We start from the raw sequence: 22,759 nt of genomic DNA, 5'->3' as shown, positions 1-22,759 counted from the left end.
TGGCCGAGGTGGAGATCTCACTCATACCTAAAATGGGCAAGGATCCAGCCCTATGCTCCTTTTATCGCCCGATAGCCTTGCTCAACACCGATGCCAAGCTATTCACTAAAATTCTAGCTACCAGACTAGAGCCTTATCTACCGGGCCTTAATAGCCCTGACTAAGTGGGATTTATCCGCCAGCGACAAGGGACTGACAATGTTCATCGTATAGCACACTTGGTTGATAAGTCCCACAGATCGATATCCCTTCTCTCATTCAATGCAGAGAAGGTATTTGACAGGGTTCACTGGACATATCTTCAGGCAGTCCTACACAAATGGGGGTGGGGGGGTCAACTTTATTTCCACTGTCATGGCCTCCTATGTAGCACCGGTAGCACGTGTCCGGGTCATCGGGCAGACCACGTACCCTATCTCTCTGCGGCAGGGCACGCGGCAAGGTTGCCTGCTCTCACCCTTATCGTTTGCCCTAGCGGTTGAGCTGCTGGCTATTTAAATTCGTGACACAGACACGATCAACTGCATACCTTTTGGTGGTCAAGTGCATAAGATAAGCGTGTTCGCGGAGGACCTCCTACTTACCCTGATGCGACCTGAGGTATAGCTCCTCAGTGTTGTGAAATGACTACGGACCTTTCAAACCATCTCTGGCTTTAAAATTAACATGACCACATCATCCATGCTCAATCTCACTATTCAGGCTCGGGAGGTTAAAGATTTACAGAACCTTGTGCCATTTCAATGGTACCTGAACTCTATCAAGTACTTGGGCCTCTACATCACCCTGATGCTTGCTTCCTGGTGTAGAGTAAATTGGGCGGCTCTTCGCCGCTCCATCTTGGCAGATTTCCAGAGATGGAAATCGGCGCACATCTCCTGGTTGGGACAAATGGATGTCAAAGATGAACGTCCTCCCACGGGTCCTCTATGTGTTTCAGACACTACCCATGCCGATCCCGCAGGAGGATATCCTGCATCTCCAAAGGGACATACGTACCTTTATATGGAATGGGAAGCAGCCGCGAATGGCTCACTCTCTGTTGGTAATACCCCGCGACCCGGTTGGTTGGTATGCCCAAATCTCCTGGAATATTATTGGGATGCCCACCTGAGCTATATTTCAGAATGGGTAGTATGCGAGAGTGTGAAGCACTGGTTCCACATGGATCACGCGGTAGCATGCATGACCCAGTGCGATCTCGCCTGACTACTCAAACAGGCTCGGCTATGCAGCCTGTACATTGTGAAGCCGACTAGGACAATGTTGGAGATCTGGGATAAGATAGCCCTGAAAAAAGGTCTGACTACCTTCCTATCCCCACACACATCTATAGCTCATAATCAGTCTTCCTCCCGGGCTTATCACCGTCCTCATTTCGTAGCAGGAGTGAAGGGGAATGTCGGACACTGCAGGATCTCTTTGCTGGAGGCCTTATGAAGACGTTTGACGAGAGCAAGGCCGAATTTCACCTTCCGGCCACCGCACACCTTGAATATCAACAAGCCGCGGCATTGGGCACTGCATCTCGAGGTCTACCCAGCTGTTATTCACAAAAGACACTCCCTTCAAGAAACTTGTTTGTGCCATTGATGGCACATGAGGGCTAATATCCAAAACTTATCGGGTGCTACAACACTCACTCCGGAGTTCACACATAAGTACCAATCCACATGGCACAACACTATCTCAGGGGAAATCACTCCTGAACAGTGTGAAGCACTGTGTCGAGATATCCCTAAAATTGACCGGAGCTTCTCTTCGAGTGAGACAGCATACAAGTGGATGTTCAAGTGGTAACATACGCCAGGCCATCTGTCTCGAATTAACTCAGATGCCTCTCCTCTGTGCTGGCACTGCGGAGAGGGCGAAGGAACCTTCTGTCATGTGTGGTGCCCCATACTTGAAAGAGATTCTGGGGAATATCAAGGGTATTATAGGCTTCCCTGTCCCGGGCCTTTACCCCACGATTATACTTAGCATATGACCCACCAATCTAGACGCCATGACGCATGCAGACTGGGACATTTAATGTTGGCAATGCGATAGCTCATTGCGGTCATGAGGAAGCAGTCTGCACCGCCCTCGATTGCACAATGGTTCATGCGAATATGGCATCTTCTGGCAACTATCCCACATCTTGACTAACTCAGCACAAAAATTCCAGCGCATGTGGAGACCATTAACATAATACCTCACAGGTATAGAATTCACATGCGTTAGTCCTCCAAAACTCAGGTCACTCCAACTCTTCGACTAAAGGCACTATACAAGCTTTTTCCCACTAGCACAAGGAGCACTGAGTGCCAAGGGGGACCCGCCTGTCTCACTTCCCGCTAACTATTGCAGCTCCCTGTATGCACTGACATTAGATGAGAACTGTTTAGAGTGTGTTTATTAAGTGATCACTAACTCACTGATATCAATGTTAATCTGAAGTACAACAGGGTGAATTACAATAGCTTTAGAAGTGTTAATGATGGCCCGCAAATAGGTGGAGTACAGCAAGCTGCTCCGCGATTGTGCTGCAGGACTTATTCTGACCTTCTATAGATATGCAATCCTAGTCGTCAGTATTGCTATGTACAGGCCCCCCGCACAGTAGCCAATGTGTGACAGTACTATTTTGAGCTTATACTGCTGTCAATGAGAGGATACTGGAAGCTTAACGTTAATGTATTAGCAGCATTCTTACGCTCAGATTGTGGTGATGTGCGTTGACACTATAAACGCAAACTGCATTTTATGAATATACCTACCTCCTGTCTAAGCATTGCTATTTACATTTTATTCTCATCAATAAAAAGACTGAATAAAAAAGTTAATCCAGTTGGCACATACAAGCCACCTTGGAACATTTTTCACAGGTCACATTGGAAAATATAGTCCAGACAAAGCAGCTTAGCCCCATTAGTCCAGTTCTCTGTATTCCTGCATTGGACCCCAGAACGTTTCACATTTTCTAGTACCTTTCATAGATTCACATGCTTGATTTAGTCCCTGTCAGGCTGGGAGCGGTTAGTAAACCATATTAGTACCATTGAGTTGGGTACCAATAAACATCGGTTATTCAGCGCCACAATGCCCACAGGTGAACGTGCGCTTTACAAATACATGTTATGTTAATATTAATATAGCAGTGTACTTTCACACTCAATAACATTAAAAATTCCAAACACTTTTGCTTCCTAATCACCTCTTAATAAATGACCTAAACTCCAGCCAGATCGTCAGAAACACACACACACACACACACACATATATATATATGCTAGTGAACAAGGCGGCAACGCCGAAACGCGTCTAAGCAGACATTGAGTGAATAAATCGAGTTTGGATTCAGATTCATGGTGTCAGCGCCTTCTTCTTATCGGATAAGTTTGGCAAGACTGGATATATATGTATATATATATATCTATTGTTCAGTTTTAATAATGCACTATCACTGTATATATTAGCACTATCATGACCCCTATAGCAGTTTTAGCCTGCAAGAGCAGCATTTTAGATAAATCACTTCACGCACACATATGTCAACACATTGGGAATTACTGCTAATGTTGCACATTGATTATCCATAAAGTAATGCATATATGTAATAAGGACTAAGACCTTTTTAGATGTCATATGGTATTGCTAGATATGTCAATATCCATCAGCGCAAGGCACTGAATAAATGCCTGTAATTTTGTCCACTAGGAAATGATGTATAAATGATATGCATATTGAATGTGAGAAATGTTAAAACTCAGAAATGGGTGACCTAAGTCCACTGGGAGATTAGGCAACATAAGTAAAAAACAGGCGCTATGGTAAATGCAATTAGCACTCTGTAGTAATAGCAGGTTCTCCCCAATTAACCCGGCGCGCCCTTGAATTACACTGCGAGGTGTCCTTACAAACGCGCGCCCAAATAATAATATCCCCAGAACATCCCCCGCTGCACCCGCTCACACAAGCGAGGTGTCCTTACAAACGCGCGCCCAAATAAACAAAGTAATCATGTCTACTAACGCGCTCACAATATCCCCAGAACATCCCCCGCTGCACCCGCTCACATAAGCGTACAGTAACGCGATTACGAGGCGGTATGACAAACGCGCGCCTTTGAAAACCAAATGAACCGTGTGTGGTATTAACGCGCACGTATTATCCCCTAAGCATTCCCCAACTGTACCCGCTTTAACACGCGCCCAATATAAATAGCTTAGCGCCGCAGGCCCAACACCTCGGAAACACAAACAATCAGCAGTAATATCCTATGGTGTCAGTTTACAAACTCACCAGCGCCGAGGAAGTCTTTTAAACGCGAATTGACTCGTGGAAATCGGCCCAACTAGGCATAAGCGAGGCACACACACAGCGATTGACAGGCAAGGCAGGAATGAGAAAATCACTAGGCTCATGTGGCAGGAGGGTTTCTATAGTAACGAAACCAAGCATGGGGGCGGATGATGTAACCAATTAACAGTGAAAATGAAAGTAACTTGTTTATGTCAATCTACCATGGGAACTGGGTGTGACTAGAGTGTGTAATGTGAAAAACAAGCTAAAATGTGCGTAGAAACAGGAGTTGAACATGCATGATGTAATGCAATGACTAAGGGGTATAAATACAATCACAGTCTGTCATGATGTTGTGAACAAGGCGGGTGCTTACCGCCGAAACGCGTCAAGCAGCCTAAATGAGAGAATAAATTTATTTGGAATCAACTAATTTTCACGGAGTCAGTGCCTTACTTGGATGAGATAGTTTGGAGTGTTCCAGATATATATATGTATATATATATGTATATATATATATATATATATATATATATATATATATATATATATATATATATATATATATATATATATATATATATATATATATATATATATATATATATGTGTGTGTGTGTGATATATATATATATAAATATATATATCACACACACAAATAAAAGACAAAGGCTAATGTGAAGTTATAGTTAAGCCTTGCAATAATATAACAACTGTCAGTTTAAAACAAATAGAATTACTCACCATTCATAGTTTACAGAGCTAACTAGAGTTCAGGGGTTCCCCAAAAGTGTACAGGGCTCAATGTAAAACCCAAAGTGCTTCATTAGTGGTAGTCTGGGCGAGCAGCCTTGGGCCTAACACAGAGGAGTGCAAGACAATTATTGCACAGCATTGATCAATAATGGACACATGACTCAAGTACGAGATCCACACCAATTTTAGAAAAATATACTTTGTATTTTATTTTAAGACCAAGATCTTCGCAATCAGGCACGTACGTTTTTAAATAGAAATATTTTTTACTTGTAAAAATCGATTCAGGAATATTTTTAGAACAGTTCAATGTTATCACACTGACAATTCCAGTCTTCAAGACCAAAGGTCAAGGTGCAAGGGTCAGATGAGTCCAAAACTGCACCACCAGCGGCACAGGGGCAGCTGGGAGCAGGGGTCAAAATCGGAGTTCGGCCAAATGTGTTTCAATGGAGACTGAAGGTGCTCGAAGCCACATTGCTTGCAGGTAAGTAGATTGGTTGCAGGGGGTCAAGCTTTGGGGGTTAGGTGAAGCACGGGGGGCACAGAGCTGCACCAAACATAAACCACCAGGGGTAAGGTGGCAACCGGGTGCAGGGAGCAATTTCAGCTTCTGGCACCCAAGGCTTTACATGGAGATTCTTCTTTTGGTAAACAGGCTGCAGGAGTTTGCAGGAGGGAGACCAAATACAGCAGAGGTTAGTAGGGGGTCGTAGGGGCACCGTTGGTTAAGTTCACCAAGGCCCAGGGGCTTTGGGTGCAGGGGTGCCTTTCGACATCAGAGTCTTTGTACCGGAGCTGGTCGCGGTCAGAGGGAGCCTCTGGACTCACACTACAGGTGCTGCTGTGGAGATCAGGAGAGGTCAGCCAACTCTGAACTCAAGGTCAGGCTTGCTGGGGAGACTTCACCATACAGGTAATCCACTCAGACTCAGGCCATGGGTGCAGAGTGGACAGGAGAAGTGGATCTGCCTGGATCTATGGGACCTTGAAGTATGTTTTTGCTGGACAGGGCAGCTGTCCCTGGGAGATTGGAGTCCTTTCCGAAAGCAGCTGTCCTCTAAGGGGTTTTCAGAGGTTGCTGGTTGCAAGACAGGTTGCAGGTTCATTGAAGCTGGAGAGAGGCCGGTAGGGCTGGGTCCAAGGCAGTCGTCTTCAGTCTTTGCAGGGATGTCTTCTTTCTTCTTATGCCGTCACAGGTCTAGTTTCTAGGTCTGGGGAGCAACGTAATTACTGAATGCAGGGGCGTTTTAGCGGAGTAGAAGGTAGGGCCAATTAGCCCCTTCTCTGGGGTAACTATACCCTATTAAGCCACTTTCCTGTAGGAAGGGGCACACACTGATTGGAGGTGTTTCTTCATCTTCAAGAGGACGGGGACAAAAAGATGTGCTTCACTTCACCTATCCTACCTCAGGGGTGGAGCTGGCAGAAGAGGGTACACCTCCTATTTTCCTATATTTTTCCGCCGGTTTTCCCACCCAAAGTGGGGGTGTAACCGGGGACTGCCATTTGCTGCTAGCAGTAGAGGCTGAGGGTCACATTGCAAAGGTGGCAGGCCTTCGAAGCTTCCCCTTCGAGCACTGGCCCATCATGGGCGAGGAGGTGATACACCGCCCAGGATGTGCATTGTTTCTGGTCCCAGAGAGCAGAGGCTCTCCACTCAGAGGTCCAGAAACAAGACTGTGTGGCAGGCTACCTAAAGTCAGTCAGTGCCCACACCAGGGTCGTTTGGTTTTCAGGGGCACCTCTGAGGGACCCTCTGAGTACATGATGTAAAAAGTCCCACACTGGCTTCAGGGTGTATTTATCACAAGGAGTTGTTTGATACCAAACATTACTGGTTTCAGTGAAGCCAACATGGTGCTGGGGAACTAGAGTTGTAGAGTTTCCAGCCCAGTACATGGGCTGGAAACTCTGGCTTCCATTGCACTTACAATACTTAAGAACTGACTTAAGTACTGTAGGGGCATATCCACTCTGGCAGTTATACCCTCACCTGTAGATGCCTTAGGGCTGTGAGGCCTGCTAGAGGGGTGACTTACCTATACTTACAGGCAGTGCTGGCTGGCATAGCAGCCATGGACCTGTGCACTATATTCAAAATCACATCAAAACCAGGCAAAAAGTAGGGAGCTAACCATGTCAAAATAGGCACTACCTCACAGTATACATTTGTCACTGTAAATTCCAGTATACTTTGGGAGTGCCGCAGTGCTTCAGTTAGACTAACCGTCCAGATATCAACAACTTTTGAACCTTAATTTGCCAAAATTGGCTGGACAGATTAACACCAAACTACAAAAAGCACATTTTCTGAGTAAAGATATATCTGTCTCCCAAATTTAGAGTAATTCTGTTCAGTGCTTTTTTTCTAGAATGCCTCTTAAAATTCCTATGGGAAATTGCAATGGGCGAATGCGTTTTGGTACCCCCTCAGTGTGAGCCTCTGCTTGACAGATAACCCGGAAACTTACCTATTATATATTTACTGTACCTATGTGCAGTCTTGTGGTTCAAAAGGAGGGTGGGTCACACGTGCGTCTATGAAAGATGTCAAAGTTGGAGAATCCGAGTTGCAGACAAGAAACTTTTAACCTTCTCCAACATTGGATCTTTCATAGATTCACATGCTTGAATTAAAATTAATACAGCAGTGTCAATAAAGACAACAACAACAGTAGGCGGTGGGCATGAGGCTTACTTTATGAAAAGAGGTTTTGAAGCATTGCCTTTTCCACTTCTTTGCTCTTTTCAGCATTGAAGTTGATGCAGGACTGCTTGGTGACAGTGTGAGTTGTGCTCCACCAAGCTGCTTTGCAGATGTGTATAGACGGGACCCCAGCAAACAGAGCTATTGTTGATGCCATAACCCTGGTTGAATGTGCTTTGATAGTTCTCTTCAATGGTCTGTTCATGAAGTCATTAGCTAAAAAGATGCATGCAATAGTTGAATTAATGAAAAAAACTTGTTAGTACTGTCCCAAGTGGCATCCAGGCGCAGGGCAAAAAATACCACTGTACTGGAGATCCTCACTCAATCATCAAAGCAACAGGTAGTGAAAGTAGAAGGGGAGCCATGTGGTAATGAAAACCACCAACCTAAGCAGCTTCCTAAAAACATGTTCCTTCACTTCCATTCTCAAAGTGTATGATTGCTGATTTAAGACACTAGCTGCTAAAAATCAAGATGGATCGGTCTACTCTGGTAACCAGTCTAATTATGGGAATGAATGAATAAACAGACTTGTAGAGCACACAGTTACTCAGAGTGGCCCATCATTTAACAGACAAGGATCCTCGATTTCTCAATAAGTGTCATATAAACTAGTGTGCTTTTAGCAATTTTTTGAAAAAATCTTTTCTGGGTGTCCCTTAGCTTAAATGGTAGATGATTCCAGGCCTGTGCTGCCAAAACAAAAAGATTAGATTCACCTCTCCTTGCCTGTTTAAAGCATGAGACAACAATTAAGCAGGCATCAGTAGAGCGAAGAGTTCTTGTCGGGCAATATGGCTGCATCCTCTCAGAAAGATACCTAGGGCCATTTAAAAAAAAAACCTGATGGGCTATTACCAGTGACTTAAATTAAATTCTCTTTCTCACAGGCAACCAATGCAACTCCACTAAATAGGAGGGGACAGAGGCCCACTGTGTGAGTTCAAATAGAAGGCAACCTGCCATATTCTGCACAACTTGCAAGCACTGGAGGAGATCATTAGGAAGGCCAAGAAAGAGCACAACTGGCGTAATCCAGTGGAGAAGTGACCAGGACATGAACTACTGATCTCTGTGCATCCTGCGGAAGTAGATATAACATTTTCTTTTAGATCTCCCATAATCCAAAAATAGGATCCAAGATCCAAACACTGGAGATATCCAAGCCTTGAAAGTTGACAATCTAACTGCATGGCCAGGTCCTAGCCCCTGGGGCGCGAGAAGGGGGTGGGGAAATCTCTCTTGGTCATCTTCCCTCCCAACCAGGTGCAGAGGCAGAGCCAAATAACAGCACTTGTTTTACATTCGGGATTACATTGCAGATTATCGGATTCCATTCATACAGTGCTCCAATACAGGCTGAGAAAGCTTCCTTTGCTCTTAAAGAACTGTTGTCATTTGATAAAAGGAGATGAGTATCGTTTGCATAGGATATGATCTTAATGTCAAAAGATTCCAGTAGAGCAGCAAGAGGGCAGATGTAGATATTAAACAATGCTGGACTCAGTGATGGTCCTCAAGATGTGCCCTGTTTAAGAATGTTAGTATCCGATATATCTGTACTCTCCACAAGGGATGATTCACTATATGACTTGTGTGTGTGTTTGTATGTCTGTTTTACACTTCTACGCTTATGACTACAAAGTCACTCACCTAAATAATTTGGGATATGTAACAGGATGCATGAGAGGAGTTTTGCATTGCGCTCCTAGTATGAGCTTATGGACACATATCTCAACGTCCTTGTATAATCTCTGAGGGCAATCCAATTCTTGGTATCATAATATCACACACTTTTTCCTTTCTGGTAGGAACACAGGAAATCCTCAGTTGGTTTATGCCCTAGTAGGCACATATTTGACTTACAACTCTAAGTAAGCACATTTTGGTAATCATCTGATACCAGAAAGCATCCTCCCACCACTGACCAAAGGTAGAGATACTTATTATCACTTATTTGATCTTGACGAAACGCCATGGATCCTTCCTGGACCGATGAGGCGTGAAACATGTCGACCTACACAATCTGCACACGTCGCTAAATAGTTTTTCTTCATAACTAGGAACAAACAATTGAAACATTACTTTTATCTTTACCAAGGGGACCCCAGATTAAATTGTTTTTTAGTACCCCCTTAGTTTTTTTTTACTCACCTTCTCACTTATCCCACACACCTGCACTCATTATCAGGGCTATTTAATTAAAAGATCTCCTCCAAAGACGCTCTTTCGGGGCCAGTGGGGTATTGCAGCGCCGGCCCCATGAGGAGCTAAGCCCAATGATGAGGCATGACACCCTCATAGGTGTGTGAGGGTACTACTTCCTAAACTGAAAGATCCCCTGACCTGTGCCATTTTCCACCCTGAAATACCCTATTACAGGAACCGTTTTTTAAAAATTTTATTTATTTGTTTACGCTGATCGATTTTAATTTGGTGTTACAGAGAAAAGTGTTCACAGTTTGTTAGGGTAGTACCAGAGAGAGAACAATTTTTTTCTGAATGCCGGTGAACTGGTAAATGTTGGGAGATGAATTAGGGTTGTATTGTGTGAGACAGTCTTCAGGCTGTGTCTGATGTTGGTTCTATGTGTCCCTCTCAAGTTATTTATAAAATGGCAGGCTGGAGTCAGTGCTCATCAGAATTGGGCTACGACATGCAGTTTGCTCTTCTGCAAATCTCATAGTCTTTCAGAGGACCACTACCGGGTAATCACTCAACTTCACAAGAGATCTCTTCCCCTCGCGAATCATCCCCTGGCCGCACACTGAACCTATGGGTTCTTCTACTCCGCCCCTTGTTTGTGTTCCACTGCTTGTGACACGAGTTATGCCCTCACTTCCTCTTTGTTGTAACACAGCCTGCCTGAAATGCACAGATTACAGCCTCCATGCAGAGGTATCCTCCAGGATTTACTGTTTTAGTATATCTTTCCGCACTGACACAGATATGATAAAAATATTTAATATAGAGCACAAATCACTCCCGGTGGAGTTTCTCGTCACTGCAGTGCTTAGAGAGGGGGAAAGTTCAAAAATAACCAAGTCTTCAGCCCCTTCTTGAGGGAGGTAAACGAGGGGAGAGTTTATTCCAGTGATAGGGGGCAGTGTAGGAGAACTCTCTGCCCCCCCTGTTTTGAGGTCCGTATGCGAGGGAGAGCCTGAAATGACTTATCCAAGGAGCTAAGGCATCTGGAGGGCAGATAGGGTTTTAATCGAGTGGACAGGTATGCTGGGCGGGATTTGTGAGGCGCCTTATGTGTCCGACTACAAAGTTTGAAGATGACGCGTTTTCCAATTGGCAGCCAATGAAGCTTTGGAAGTATAGGAAAGGAGAGCGAGCGAGAAGGAAGATTGCAGATTAGCCAAGCGGCTGTGTTCTGGACCACTTGTAACTTGGACAGCGGGTATCGCCCATAGTCCGGGCAGCTGGTGATAAGAGCCTAGACAATAGTTTTCCTAGCGCCGTCGGGAAGCCAAGAGAGGGCCTTTTTTAGGAGCTTCATAGTGGCAAAGTAGGTGCAGCAGGTGGCATTAACTTGGTCTTTCATGGAAAGTGATTGATCTAACCTCCCCCAAAGATTTTTCACTGTTTGCTTTGGTGAAGGGGCAAGGCCAGAGAGTGCTTACCGAGTAGGATCTGGGACGCCGGCAGTCACCACGAGTGCATTCGCCAACTCGGTAAGCACTCTCTGTTACACCCTAAATCCTTAGCTTCGCTCCTCACAAGATGAGCGATAACTCAATCCCCTAACTTTATTATTACAGCGGATCATTCACAGCACTGACCGCATCGCGGAAACGGCCATCGAGCCTTCCCCGCCCAACTTTCTCCCCACCCGGAGCAATAACTTTCTCACGGGTATGTTTTAAACATCAACTTTCACCACACCTAAGCGCGCTTTATCCCCAGCTAACGCGCCTCATTATATTCTGTATATCGGCTCCACGCCGCCCACGGGTCCTGCATACGGCATAAAACGAAGCTGTGCAAGTCTCATTTTGAAGTAACCAACGGGCAACCAACCACTTAGCCCAAGGTACGCCGCGCTTTTGCCTGCAATTTGCCTGCAATTTGATAAAACACAATAGAAGCAGAATCATCTGTTGACCGTGTCAATTCCTTTACTTCAGGAATTCGAATTCATCAACTTGCTTCATTCCTAAAGCCCTTGCGACGCCATCAGCTTCGCGACCCGATACCTCCAGCAAGAGGTATGCTTTGCGCCACGCTCAGGCGGTAATAATTTTTTCCCCCATGCCCCGACCACATAGAACATGCCAATTTGTCACTTTGATAGATTTGCACTTTGCTCACCTCGACACTATGCCACAGAGGTCAGAGCAAATTGTGTAGTCACTTTTCTGCACGGACTCCCAGACCAGCCACCACAAGCATGAGCTGTTCACTGCGATTCCGAGGAGATTGTTTGTATTAAATATAAAACTTGACTCATTGTACCATCGCTTTCACCAGCACTTTACACACACTGCGATTCCGATTATTGCAAGTGCCAAAAAGGGTATGAACTGACGTCTCTCCTGGATCTTTTAAATTGACAATCTCCCATTTTCTCTGTTCCTCATTGTTTCCCCAACAGGCGGTCATAACCCAGGCAAACCTTTTACTTAAGTCCTGAAGATGATCCCCTTTATTAATTGAGCGAGGGATCGAAACGTCAACACCCATGAGTGGCCATACATGAAAATAATTTGTATTTGAAGTTGTATGTACTACTCCAGGCGATACTGTCAAAACTTCTGATTCACAACAGTACCCTGCCTGCTCTTTTCCTTTGCCTGAAACACCCCTTTCACTCTTTTCTACTTCTCTTTTCCTCCCGGCACAGGAGTGTGTCTTACTGCAAAGTACTACTGTTGTAGAAATGTATTGTAATTAATTATCTTTTATCTGTTGATAAATAAATTCCTTGTCCGGCTGGACAAGGAAGTTAAGCATATAGCAGCCTATTGTGTTCTATATAATTGCCCTCTATTTTCACAAATGCTAAGAACCTTTGTCTCCTAAAACGTGATTGTTTTTGAAGTCATGTGCTGGTGGGGGTTTGCCCACCTCCCTGTGAGGTTGTCCCCTTCCCCATGTTTATACTCTTAAGGTCTACCATCCTTGTTGTTGATACTTCCAGTGCTGCTGGGGCACTGATGTTTGATTGCTTCTCTGAAATGTCTGGTGTGTAATGTTCCCAATTGGAAGCTGCTTCTCCCAGTAGGCATGCATAATGGCACTGTCCCTGTATGCATGTCCCATCTAAACTGCAATGCAACCTTGGACTTTGCAGTTCCGCTGTCTTTCTTTATTTGGTTCCAGGTGATGTTAACAGTGCTACTGAACAACTGTTCCCAGCCGAGCAGTGTATTTAGGACATTTGCTTGTACCTCTGGCTTGAATCCTGATATTCTCTGCTATGAGTCCCCATCAGCATCTGGGGGCTTGATGTGTCGGCCGCACCCAATGCCGATTTCCAAGTGTTGGCAATATTATTGCCCTCTTCTGCCAGGTGTGGCACTCTTATATTGTATTGTTCTGGCAGGTATTTCAGGAGTTCAGTCATTCCCTCCTAGTGTTGGTAGGCATGTTTGCTTAGGAAGGCATTAGAATGTGGTGTGCACCATTGATTTGCTGCACTGCGTTTGAATTTTCTTTCTTGAAGGCCCATCGTCTTGCTCTCTTTGTCAGGAGGGGACGATCGTCGAGGGGATGATCGATCAGCCAGCACTGGACACTTGATGTATGTAGGATCTTTGGATGAATATTTATAGTTCTTCTCCAACCTTGGAGTAAAAGCCTCCCTTTCTTGATTAAGGACGCTAGGTAGCATTGGCTGGAATTGGTTCCTGGCTTGGGCTGGCAATAAGGTTTCCAATAGGAAACAAGACGGTGGTCTCCTACTCCAACTGCACTACATTTTTGTCCATAGCCTTCTTTATCACCTGGTTATATATTGCGATGTCATCCGGAGGTGAAGGCCTCGGCGGATAGCGGTCTACTCCCTCCTGCGGGGAGTAAGTCTCCAGGTCTTGCCACTGAAACTCTGTGTACTCAGACTCCTTTGAATTCTGAAAATGTCTCCTACTTGCTTCTCTTCTTCTTTGCAGATGAGTTCTTCTCTTGTTCTGGTCCTTCTTTTCCTTTTCATCCTGGTCCTCATCCTGGTCCTTCAAGTACTAGCCTGTCAGCACCTAGACCTCGCCCTCTGTGCCATGATAAACCTAGTCCCCCTTTGTGCTGGTGCTTGCTGTTTGGGATCTTCTGGGCCAAACTGTTCTTTGTCTGATTTTCTTAGCTTTCCTACTCCTGATTTCCCCAGTCCCGGTCCTACTCTGGTCATCCTGCTTAATCTGGTCCCCATTCTTTTTTACTGATGCAGGTTTGTCAGACAGATGGGTCAGTTTGCATAGGACTGCTTGTGTTTCAGGCCTTGGTCGTCCTAGTCCTTGTCCTTCTTGTTTAGGTCCTTCTGTTCTTGGCCATCCTATTTCTCTACCTGTTTGACATTCTCTTAATCCTCCTCTCGCTGGTTTTGGTACAGCGGACTCTGGCCCTCCTGTTTCTGGTCTTCCTAATCTCTGACCACTCTGACTCGCTCTCTCTTCTGGTTCTGATCCTCTTGCACATAGTGATCCTTGTTTGGGGCTGTCTGAGTCTTGCTCCTCTAGATGAGGTCCTCTTAGTCATACTAGTCCTATCGTCCTAGTTGTAATGATCCTACTCTTTCTTATTCTGGTCACTAGAGCTGGCCACTTTGGTCTTAGTCACGAAAAGGCTTTAAAAGAGGCCTATAAACATTAAAGAACGAATATGCTACTTACCAGTATGCATCTGTTCTTGGCATGTAGGGCTGCTGACATTCATATCTGTGCATAGATCGCCGCCTGGTGTTGGGTCCGGATGATTGCACATTGTTGTCCTGGAAGAGTCTTCGAAGTATCACGAGATAGGTGGCTCCTCCCATGGACTACAGTGCGCATGGGCATCCACTCCATCCTCAGATTGTTTTTAGCCATTGTGGCAGAGATGGAGTGTAATACAGTAAGTGATGACCATGCTAAGAGTAATTCTGAGTGCTGCAGCCGCTACAGGCGCCGGGCGGGCGATATGAATGTCAGCAGCCCTACATTGCCAAGAACAGATGCATACTGGTAAGCAGCATATTCGGTTCGAGGCATGTGGGCTGCTGAATTCATATCTGTGCATAGAATATATAGCAGTTCCTCTATGAGCGGCGGCCGCCCGTGCCAGCTGCAGCAGTCTGAAAAAGTGTTTTTAGAACAGCCTGCCCTACAGCTGCCTGCTGTTTCGAGTGCACATCTACGCAGTAGTGTTTTGTAAATGTGTGTATGGTAGACCATGTGGCTGCTCTACAGATTTCCTCTAAAGGAATGTTTCCAGGGAAAGCCATGGAGGCCCCCAACTTTCGTGTGGAGTGGGCTCTCGGGGGAACTGTTAATGTGAGCTTAGCCTTTTGATAGCAAATCTGTATGCACTTAACGATCCACCTGGCTATACCTGCTTTGGAAATGGGGTTGCCATTGTGTTGTGGTGAAAAAGCAACAAACAGTTGTTTTGTTTTCCTAAATTCTTTTGTCCTATCTATGTAGTACATTAGAGCTCTTTTGACATCTAGTGTGTGGAGCATTCTTTCTGCCACTGAATCAGGATTCTGGAAGAACACTGGCAGTTCTATAGTTTGATTGATATGGAACTGTGAAACCACCTTAGGCAGAAACTTAGGGTTAGTGCGTAGTACCACCCTGTTGGAGTGAATCTGTATGAATGGCTCCTGGATAGTTAATGCCTGAAGTTCACTAACTCGTCGTAGCGATTTGATTGCTATTAGGAAAGCCACTTTCCATGTCAAGAATTGTATCTCGGATGAGTGTAGAGGCTCAAAAGGTGGACCCATCAGTCTGGTGAGGACCACAATCAGGTTCCATACAGGTGCTGGTGGGTGTCGGGGAGGAATAACTCGTTTGAGTCCCTCCAGAAAAGCTTTGATGGCAGGCACTCTGAAAAGTGAGAGATGCTGTCTGTTTTGGAGATAAGCTGCTATTGCAGATAAATGTATACGAATGGAAGCATAGGCCAGATTGCCTTTGTATAGATGTAACAGATAACAGATGATGTTGTGAGTAGATCCATCTAGCGGATTAATGTTGTTGTTGGTACAATAAATGACAAACCGCTTCCATTTTGCCGCATAACATGCTCTAGTGGTGTGCTTTCTTGCCTCCCTTATGATATCCATACAGTCAGGATGCAGGTTGAGGTAGCCAAATTCTAAGACCTCAGGAGCCAGATCGCCAGGTTGAGCTGTTGTGGATATGGATGCTGAATGTCGCCATGGCTCTGCATCAAAAGCCTGGGCGTGAGGTGCAGTCTTTGATGCAGTGCCACGGAGAGTTCTAGAAATGTGGTGTACCATGGTTGGCGTGCCCACGTTGGAGCAACCAGGATGAGAGTCATCGAGTGTTGCTTCAGCTTGCGTGCCACTAGCGGTATTAGTGGTGCTGGGGGAAAAGCGTACGTAAATATGCCTGACCAGTTCATCCATATCGCATTACCCTGCGACTGTGGGTGTGGGAACCTGGCGGCAAAGCTTTGGCATTTTGTGTTTTCCCTTGTGGCGAAGAGGTCTATCTCTGGATGACCCCACTGCTGGAAGTACGGGTGGAGTACTGATGGATGTATCTCCCACTCGTGCATCTGGCGGCTGTGCTTGCTGAGCAGGTCCGCTATCTGATTGTCCTTGCCTGGGAGGTGTTCTGCCATGAGGAAGATGTTTCTCTGAATGGCCCACTTCCACATGCTCTGAGCCAGATGAGACAACTGTGGAGAGTGTGTGCCTCCCTGCTTCTGTATGTAGTACATGGCCGTCATGTTGTCCGTCCGGATCAACACAACCTTGTTGCACAAATGTACCTTGAATGCTTTCATTGCCATGAAGATAGCCATCAGTTCCAGAAGGTTGATGTGCATCTTTTTCTGCTGTGCTGTCCATAGTCCCTGCACTGTGTAGTGGAGTACATGAGCTCCCCATCCCTGGAGAGATGGGTCCGTCGTCAGTATAATCTGTGGCACAGGCTCCTGGAATGGTCGGTCCCTGCAAAGGTTTTGTGGATTCCACCAATGCAGAGAGTTGTATGCGCGACCGGTCACCAACACTAGGTTTTTCAATTGTCCGTGAGCCTGATTCCACTGACGTGCTAAGCACTCCTGAAGCGGACGCATGTGTAGTCTCGCGTGCGGGACTATGAAGATGCAGGAGGCCATCATGCCTATCAACTGCATGAACACTCGTGCTGGAAGCGAGTGTTGCGGTTTGAATTTCCGTATTACCAATTGCATGCTGTTGATCCTCACTGAATTTGGCTGTGCTTTGGCTGCCAGAGTGTTTATTGTTGCACCCAAGTACTGCCGTATGTGGGCGGGCTGAGGGTGGGACTTTGGATAATTCAGTGAAAACCCCAGATCGTGAAGAAGGTGAATGGTGTGGGACATGTGGGCGGCACATTGCTGGGCTGACTTCGCCTGGATAAGCCAGTAGTCCAGATAAGGGTAGACGTGAACGTTCTGTCTCCGTAGGTGTGCAGCCACTGTCGCCAAGCACTTGGTAAACACCCTGGGTGCTGTCGTCACTCCGAAAGGGAGGACCTTGAACTGATAATGCTGATCCAGAATGGTAAATCTGAGATATTTTCTGTGTGACGGGTGTAGCGGAATATGGAAATATGCATCCTTGAGATCTAGTGTTCCGAGGAAATCTCCCTGACTGAGTAACGGTAGAACCTGTGTAATGTGAGCATGTGAAAGTGTTCTGATAGAAGGTACTGGTTTAGGGGCCTGAGGTCCAGTATGGGTCTGAGGGACCAGTCCTTTTTTGGGATCAAGAAGTACAGCGAGTACACCACTGTACCTTTTTGTTCCACAGGCACGAGCTCTATGGCTCCTTTTTGCAGCATGCTGACTACCTCCTGCTGCAATAATTGTAAATGCTCTGCGGACATAGGACGGTGTCTTGGGGGTATGTTGGGTGGAGTGGATGTTAACTCCAGACAATAACCGTACTGGATAAGCTGCCTCACCCACCTGTCTGTAGTGATGGATTTCCAGACCGGCAGGAACTGTTGTAGTCTCCCCCAGACCGGTGTGGTATGGTCAGGGGGCAGTGACAAGACGTCACTGTTTGTTAGTGGTGGAGGATCGGGAGCTGTTGTTTCCACGACCTCTGCCCCTGGTGCTGTTTCCACGATAGCCACCCCAATTGTGTTTGTTGTAGGTGGTCTGCGTGCCTCCTTTACTGTATTGTGTCTGCTGGGACAGCTGGCCTCTGGAAGCTCCTCTATTGTTGGAGCGAAGAAAGGAAACACCCCTGAACTGCTGCGACTGTAGAGCCCCCATAGACTTTGCAGTCTATGTGTCCTTCTTAATTTCACCTCTGGGCCAAATAAGTGATCAGGGTTAACCGGATGATTGAGTATGGTGGTTTGTATCTCGGGCTTGAAGCCGGAGATTCTCAGCCAGGCATGTCTTCGTAACATCACACTTGTATTAATTGCCCTGGCTGCAGTGTCTGCTGCATCCAGCGCACACTTAATAGACGCGTTTGATATAAGTTTCCCTTCTTGTATGAGCATCTCTGCTGCCTCATTATACTCATCTGGCAAGTGTTGCAACAGGGTCTCGAGTGTATCATAATGAGCCCTGTCATATCTGGCTAAGAGTGCCTGTGTGTTGGAGATTCACTAGACATTGGCCGCTTGAGCTGCCACCCTTTTCCCTGATGCTTCTAGTACGTTAGATTCCCTGTCAGGGGGAGGAGCATCACCCGTTGTTTGCGAGTTCGCTCTTTTGCGGGCATTAGAAACAACAAGAGAGTCCAACGGCAACTGTCCCTTGATATACGTGGGGTCCACAGGTGCTGGTTTGTATTTTTTCTCAATTCTGGGGTTCATTACCCTTGCCCTTGTGGTCTCCTTAAAGATGTCTCCAGCGTGTTTTAGGACACCTTTTAGCATGGGTAAATGTAAATGTAAATGTGGCGTATTTGTATAGCGCGAACAGTGACCCGGAGGCATCCCGGCGCTTGTACTCCTACCACAAGGGAACCCCTCCTGGCTTTTCCTTGTGGGGTGTCCACTCCTGGGCATCCCATGGTGAAACCAGGCATCCCTTGTGTATCAGGGGGCCTTTGTGGAGACTAAGCAAGCTATTGCCCAGAGTTGCAGCGTGGGACCCCTGCTTAGAATCGGCACTGAGGCGAGAATATCCGGTCAGAGGAATTTAAGCCCGAAACTCGCCGAGGCGGGAATCGAACCCTGGTCCCTGGCCAGCGTTCTGCATCAAGGTCTGCCGCTCTAAGCATGGAGCCACACTTCTCCAGAGTTTTGACAGTTCTCTCTGAGGTTGAGAAGGTGTCAAACAAAAAGTCTTCTTCAATAGGGTCAGCATGGAGCTGGACATCATGATTTTTTTCTGCCCTCTCAATAAGTGCATTAAACGCAGCAGTGTCTTCTGTAGGTGACGTTTTAACAGCATAGACATGACTGTCCGGGACAGTTTGTGAATCCCCTGGGTCAACAGCGTCTGTATTTGAAGGGGATGATGAGTGTGTTAAACGTTACATCTTGGTGTCCTTAGGCTCAATCCTTTTTTGTATGAATAGAATCAAAGGAGTCCGTGCTTTATAGAAAAGTTGCTCTTTATTTGTGTGGATAAAAACGTAGACAGCCGACACGTGTTTCGCCCCTGTGGCGAATTGCGCCAGGGCTTTTTCAAGGCTGTAATAGATCACAGTAAAAGTTGTAAGTGTTCGTCATTGAGAAAAGAGCGCCTAAGACCCCAAGGACCGTGCAAGAGTACGGAAAAAGAAGTAGTATAGAGTGCAAGTTCATTATTGTAAAGTGTGGTGTGTGGTCACCGGATAGGAGAAGTCCCTTATGTGAGTTTAAGGAAAGGGTGTGTGCATGCAGACGAGAAGCGTCAGACATTGAGAGTTTCACCACCTCTGGTTTTGTGCTAAGTAGATGCAAGACTCTTGAGATTTAGATTAATTTACGGTTAGATAGGATATAAGTGATCAAGAGTAAGCAAATGCCACCACAAGTCTAGTCATAGAGAGGGTAAGGATATTTTATCAAAAATAGAGAAGTTAGAGGGCGTGAGAAAAAAGAGAAATTAAACATTATCTATTTCATACCTATTTACAATTTTATGTGTTCTGTATGCTTCCTCATTATATACACAGGATCCTTGGGGTCTTAGGCGCTCTTTTCTCAATGACGAACACTTACAACTTTTACTGTGATCTATTACAGCCTTGAAAAAGCCCTGGCGCAATTCGCCACAGGGGCGAAACACGTGTCGGCTGTCTACGTTTTTATCCACACAAATAAAGAGCAACTTTTCTATAAAGCACGGACTCCTTTGATTCTATTCATACAAAAAAGGATTGAGCCTAAGGACACCAAGATGTAACGTTTAACACACTCATCATCCCCTTCAAATACCTTATTGTCTGAAAACTCAAGAGGTCCAGAGTTTTCTTGAGTGTGTTATCATTATCAAAAACCTGTGAAAACTAATGTGGACTTGGATTCCTTTGTGGACCACCTCTCCTCTGTAGTCAACAGCGTCTGTCCAGGGTTCAGTGTGATCTTCTGGATCAGTGTCTACAGATTAACTGTAATCCTCATTGTCACCATCCCCTACATCCACATCTGAGTATGTGGGTGAAATAGGAGCAGTGTCTTGTCCATGTGGTTGTATAGGTTCAAAAAGAAGGTGACTTAGCAGAATCCCTCTTTTTCTTCAATGGAATTTTATATGACTCCATAGGCTGTTCTGGGGCGATCTTTCGCTTGAAAACGGAAAGTCTACCCGTCTCGGCGTAGATGAATTGCCTCGACTGATCTTCCTGCGGAGGCTGTCGATGCTTGGTGGCCCCTTCCGTAGTTGTAGGCTTTGGCCCCATGGACACCTTTTTGGTCGCTTCGACGCCCGTCTTAGGGGCGAACGCCTTAGGTACCACTTTCGGCGGCAGTGTGAACTGAATCAGTGCCGACTACTTCGGAGGTTTACTGACTGGCTTCGGGGGTGGAGTGGCCTTCGGCCCGACAGCAACAGCCTTCTCTTTAATGCGTTGCAGCGAGTCCGACACCTGCTTTGAAAAAGAGGCGGATGGCTGTGTTGACTCGACGGGATCTTTAGAGCCACTGCTAGTCTTGGACTCGAGGTCTTTAATGCCCTTAGCCTTGTCGTGTCGACGTTCAGGATCGAGAACGTTCTAAGTTTTGAGTCCCTTGTTAGTGTCTACGGCCTTCGGTGCCGACTTCTTCGGGTCGACGTCCTTGACCATTTTCTTCGGCGCCCCGGCCTTCGGCTCGACACCCTTTAGCGACCTCCCCGGGTCGATAACACTCTTCTGTTTCGTCGGTGCCGACGGTTCAGAAGCCTTCGATTCGACCAAAGTAATACGCACTTTCGGTTTTGATTTTGTTTCCGGTGCTTTCTGTTTTGTAGACACCGATGCTTTTGGTTTCGATTTCGATCGGTCAACCGACGGCTCGTTGGAAATGTCCGTAGCCGGGCCTTGAGGCGAGGCTGTAGAACCAAGCGTTTGATCTCGGGTAAGGCCATGTGGCGATCCCTCGACCTGAGCCTTATCGAAAGTTTTTGTCTCGGCCACCGTACCAACGGTTGGGCCTAGCTCCTCGCTCGAGCTATCTTCCACGGCCCGAAGGCCTCATCGTCGTCTCCCACCTCGTCGACGACTTCTTCATTATCGACCATTTCCACATCTGAGTCGTAACTCGAGTCGATCTCCGATGCAGGATCAGACAGGTTCTCTTGAACTTCCTGCTCGACTCCCTCATCTTCCTCGGCATCGAAGATGTTCACCGGGGTCAGGTGCTGTCTGCTGGGCCTCCTTTCGCGCAGCGCGTCGAAGGCGAATCGTCTTCTTGGAGCGGAACCGAGAACAAGCCATACAGCTGGCTTCATCGTGATCCGGAGACAGGCACTTGTTCCACACCGGGTGGACATCGATGTGAGGATACTTGGAGTTGCAAACGGGACATCTCTTGAACGGGCTCCGTTCCATGATGGATCGTCGATAAGGCCTCTGGCGTCGACCGGGCCTTGGTGCTGAAATGCCACGCGGCTCTTCTTGACGTCCGGCTCGAGGATAGAGCTGGAACAAGTACTGGGCACCGATCGCAAAGACAATACCGACGATAACTAAAGGCCTTTAGGCCAAATATAACGTTTTTTATCGATTCCGAACTTGAGTTAACAAATATACATCCGAACCCAATGGCGGAAAAAAACAATCTGAGGATGGAGTGGATGCCCATGCGCACTGTAGTCCAGGGGAGGAGCCACCTATCTTCTGATACTTCGAAGACTCTTCCAGGACAACAATGTGCAATCATCCGGACCCCACACTCGGCGGCGATCTATGCACAGATATGAATTCAGCAGCCCAAATGCCTCGAACCAAGTTACTTACCTTTGGTAACACTTTTTCTGGTGGATACAGTGTCTGCCTTTGGATTCCTCACCTTGTGAATATACCCTGCATCAGCAACATTTGGAAATTCTTTTGTAGCTCTTCACGCCCGACGTGGACGACGTCACAGAAGCACGGCATCGCGCACAGCTCAGCTGACGTCACTGACTCCATAATAGGACTCCGTGGGCGTGATGACATCTGTTCCGCCCTTTTTTCCATGCCTTCGAGGCACACGGACAGACCGACAACAGTAGATATATACACAGTGTACACAGTACAAAATAATCAAGATAACACACACAGTGTACAGGCAAAGCTGGAAAGCAATTATAATAATACATTTCCTTTGACAGCAATGTATATATATACATTAAAACATTGTCACAATTGCAGGTATACAAGGGTGGACAACGGGGAGGTGGGTGGGCATGTGAGGAATTCACAGGCAGATACTGTATCCACCAGAAAAAGCGTTA

The 22,759-nt window shown here is 46.3% G+C and overlaps 1 protein-coding gene and 1 long non-coding RNA gene across 16 annotated transcripts in view; one reads left to right on the top strand and one right to left on the bottom strand.

Moving 5' to 3' along the window:
- The window catches only part of HDAC5 (histone deacetylase 5), a 1,827,433-nt gene that overhangs the window by 47,980 nt on the left and 1,756,694 nt on the right, over positions 1-22,759 (bottom strand). The gene's annotated exons all lie outside the window — the stretch shown is intronic.
- LOC147717040 (uncharacterized) lies at positions 17,207-22,027 on the top strand. The gene is made up of 3 exons (XR_015295797.1): positions 17,207-18,797; positions 19,155-19,355; positions 20,404-22,027. It is a non-coding gene; the product is annotated as an uncharacterized LOC147717040 (long non-coding RNA).

This window comes from Lissotriton vulgaris, chromosome 5, assembly GCF_964263255.1.
Source record: "Lissotriton vulgaris chromosome 5, aLisVul1.2, whole genome shotgun sequence".
Classification (NCBI taxonomy): domain Eukaryota; kingdom Metazoa; phylum Chordata; class Amphibia; order Caudata; family Salamandridae; genus Lissotriton; species Lissotriton vulgaris.
The sequence above is the reverse complement of the archived record's forward strand: the minus strand, read 5'-3'. Positions and strand labels throughout refer to the sequence as shown.